General features: G+C 24.4%; 1 non-coding gene across 1 annotated transcript; it reads right to left on the bottom strand.

The window, feature by feature from the left end:
* Positions 1-728: 728 nt before the first annotated feature.
* On the bottom strand, positions 729-800 carry Trnap-ugg (transfer RNA proline (anticodon UGG)). Its single transcript has one exon. It is a non-coding gene; the product is annotated as a tRNA-Pro (tRNA).
* Between the last annotated feature and the right edge of the window lie 3690 nt (positions 801-4490).

Genomic DNA, 4490 nt, shown 5'->3' with positions numbered 1-4490 from the left:
ATACACCTAAATTACCAATAATACTTTCTCTCTTGGCTGATAAATTTTATTATTACGTTTACCAATGATATCAAATATTAATATTATCAAAGTCAATTATGCAAAGATTTAAAAGTAATGAATATTTGAATAATTACAAAATTAAATGTGATATTTTATTTTTTTCAGTTTTATTTTACAATGAAATTACAATATGTTTAATACATAGCTTAATAATCATAGTTTGTATATTTAAATGTAACTTGTGCATTTATCGGAATTCAACCTTAGTTTATACATTTATTTTAAATAAATCTCAAAGTTTTAATTTTCCTGATAATTTAATTCGTTTTGAGGTCAACTAATCATTTAATAATTTGATTTAGTTTTGACCTAAAAAAATTTAATTCCACCGAGATAATTTATTAAAATTTTGATGAACCATTTCTACAAAATTAAATAACATTTCATTAAATACATAAATTATTTTAAAAAAAATTATGACAAAGTATATCAAAAGTTGTAAGAGTTTTCAGTTAGAACTGGCTCGCTATATATAGACTTATGCAAACAATCATAATTAAGTACATTACAGTTGTTTAATAAAACATATAATACGTTTAAATGACAAAATTATGTTTTATAAATCTTATGTAACATGTGCATTACTTGAATTATTTAAATTATTCAAAGTCACTCAAAAAATAATTCAGTTCATAAACAAGCAAAGACAAAATTAATAAAAATTTGGGCCTGTCCGGGATTTGAACCCGGGACCTCTCGCACCCAAAGCGAGAATCATACCCCTAGACCAACAGGCCGCGGTATTCAAGTTGAGTGAAATAATAGCTGTTCATTTCAATGATATATCGTATTGCAGTATTAATGAGTAAAATAAATACTAATACTTACAACATTATTAAAATTTATTATTCTCATAAAACTTAATATGCAAATCAGATTATTTGATTATACATGAATATAGATCTATATTAGTAAATATTTTTCATACTTGCGAATTAAGAACTAATAATTATTAACTCTTTGCTTTTGAAAATTAATAAACTTACAAATTTGATTTTACGCATTTTTTATGTGATAATTAAAGTTTCTGGAAGAAAAATAAACATTTCCAAAATGTTCAGACAAAATGTATTTTAATTTAAATTATTAACAATTTTTTAATTGTTTAATCTTCATTATTTATTTGGTGTTAATTTAATCAGAACACATTTTTTTATCTAGAAATTAAATTTTTGTTTTTATTTGGTCTGTTACAAATATTTTTAGTATTTGTAAAGTATAATAATAAAAGAATTTTATATACTTAGAAATTTAATTTTAGAGTATGAAATAATAAATACTCTTTTATGGAATATTTTAATATAAAACTAACATTTCATAAAATATAGTGTACTATTTTTTGCCTTTGTACTAAAAAACAGTTCAATTTTTTAAAAGTTTTCTTTGTACAATTAAATTTTTTTTTTTTCAAATAAGTAAATAATAAAAGGTTGACAAAATTAATTTAATTAATCGTTGCATATTACTTGTTATATAAATCAAAAAATTTTTCGCAAAATGTTATCAGTCGTAAAATGTATAACAATTATGTTATCAAAATTATATTCTAAGTACTTTTACAAGAATTAATTTTAATTTACTTTTCAATAATTTGAAAATTTATTTTATATTTAATAAAGATTTTCTGGATAAAAATTAGTTATGTAAAAAAATATTTTTCGTTTAACATAATAATATTCTTTTCTGATTTTTTTCAAACTTCAAAAAAATTTAGTTAATAACTAACAATGGTAAATATTATAAAAACATGTTCATGCTTTAGTGAATATTATCATAAATTAAATGGTATGTAGTTGTTATATAAGACGTTGTCAAGATTGTTCTCTCATTTTCGAGTTTTAAATTCAATAGAAATATTTTCATACATTACATTAATAGATTTTTTTTAAAGTCACATTATTGATAATAATTAATTTTGGCAAGAAATTAACGCTGTTATGCGATTGTTAATTTATTTAATGTGTTTATCATACATTGTAAAAATAATACTATAGATATTTGTTTATACTACGATAACAATATTAAACTATAGTATTTTTTTTTTTTTTTTTCGTGTATTTCGACATTGTGTTAACATTATACTTATTATAAAAATTAAATTGTCAACTATAAATTCAAAGTATTACTTAGACACTATGCGGTTTATTATATCAATACTTAATTGTGTACAAAACAAATTTGTTTTTCGTAAATAAAATAATGTCTATATAATCAAAATCTTATGTAAAGCACATTAAGGTCCCGTTTTCAAATTTTAACTAATGTTCAAAACAAGGTTGTGTATTTTTTTAATGCTTACAACTTAACTCTATTAAACCAAAACTCCGAAATTCTTTTTATGCATTTAAAATTAAAGCTATGTTTTCGATTAAATATTATAAATAAATATCTTATATTAAGACTTAGTACATATAATATTTTTATGCGAATTCGTTTACTTGAAAATTATCGTACTAAATATATCATTTCCGTTCAAATGGTTGATAGAAATGCTAATCATATATTTATATTTATTTTTTAAACATTACAATACTTATGGTGACAAAAAAAAAATGTTTAAATAATTTCATCTTGTGATTCTTTTAAACTTTTTATTTCTGAACAAATAGCGGCATTGAGTTTCCAGATAAACTTGCGTTTTAAAGGACTTTGTGCGTGTAAACTAATGATGTCCGGGTGTGTGGGTTGGAGGAGATAGGAACCGAAAAAGTACTTTGCTTCCCTCTTGGAAGAAACCTTTATGCACGCACGTGCGTCGGTCACGTCTGTGGACTGGCAAGGAACACCTATATGTATATATTAGTGCGTATACATATGCACTACACACATAAATCAATAAAACGACTGGAGGGACGTTTTCAAAAGAACACATACACACGCTATCGGCACACCCGCGCCCAACCACCCTTGGGGGCATTTGTTATTTACCGTGAGTTAAGGGTAAAACACCCCCACCCACCCTGTCGAACGATCGGCGGGTGGTGTCCGCCGCCGCCCATATATCATCCCCTCAGCCCATTGGGCCCCGCAATCCCGCCAATCGGCTTCCTGCACTAGGTAAACGCAAACACATACGCTCTTGTATGGATGAATTCTAGAAAATTGGTTTTACCAACCTCTCCAGAAAAAGCAACCGCTATGTCGTCGACTTCTACTTTCAATCGTAAAACGATCTTCATGCATTCATTTTTTTTTTTATTATTACATTTTTATCTTTAACCGATTAAACTTACGCTGCACACGTGTAGTAAAATATAGTTGAATTCAAAAGAAAACAAAATATATTATTCTCGTGTTAAAAAGTAATAACGACATAAAAATAGAATATAAAGTACTGTAACATTAAATTTAACGATGCCGTGTATCAGCTATTCAAATTTAAAACATATAGAATATAAAACATTGTTATTTTTTAAGCTATTAAATATTAGTAAAGTATTAAATTGTAGTAAATTATAAAAAGTATTTATGTAGTAAAAAAATTAGTTCATTTATAAGATTGTCATGTTCAAATAGTGTGAAAAGACTTTAAATACCTTTTTAATATCGATTGTATTTTAAATACTGTAAAATACATTTTTAAGTAATCAAATTAATGAAAATAAATATTACTCAAATGTATTAATTAATTTTAGTCTATCACGCCTGTTCATAAAAAATTATGTTCATTCTACTTGCTATCAAAATGATTTTTAGATAGTTTATCAAAAAAAAATCAAAGTTAATAAAACATGTTTTGTATACATTATTATAAAATTAGGCAATTCATTTTGCGCTATAGGTTATATTATAGTTATTTTGTTCTTAGAATTTTTTTAAAATTGTTTTGTATATTTTTTACTCTAAACAATAATTTATAAGTTTTTTTAATCAAACAATATCTTTATTTTAAATTTACTAAAAATCGTTGTAAAATTATTAACAAAATAATTTTTCTGTATAATATGTGGTTGTGATTATATAATTTATATTTATTATACAAATAATATGCGCAAATTTAGAAGGGGCTAGAGATCTTTAAACTACACTAAATTTCTCATAGATTCCCTAAAATTAAACAAATATTGTACGTGTTGTTCTGTACTTGACATATATTTTTTATTTAATCTATGTAGGAAAATGACAATTTTAAGGAGTTTAAAAATCTCTAGGACCTCTTGAATTTGTGCTTATGATTGTATAGCCAACAACTTTAATTTTACATAGTTACGCATGTTTATTTTCTATGAATACATAACAGTTAGTTATATTTGCGCTTTCATATTTTATACAGCATTAACTTCTTCGAGAATTTTTTCTTAAATCCTTTAAATATAAAATTAAAATGGTATTCGAGAAAGATTCTGCAGAATCGTCACAATATGAATACTTACCGCGCTCTGTGGCGATAAGATGTTCTCCTATTAGTTTGTCTGTATCAACTAACA

The sequence above is a fragment of the Daktulosphaira vitifoliae genome, unplaced genomic scaffold (assembly GCF_025091365.1).
Source record: "Daktulosphaira vitifoliae isolate Bord-2020 unplaced genomic scaffold, ASM2509136v1 Scaffold_4, whole genome shotgun sequence".
Classification (NCBI taxonomy): Eukaryota; Metazoa; Arthropoda; class Insecta; order Hemiptera; family Phylloxeridae; genus Daktulosphaira; species Daktulosphaira vitifoliae.
The sequence above is the reverse complement of the archived record's forward strand: the minus strand, read 5'-3'. Positions and strand labels throughout refer to the sequence as shown.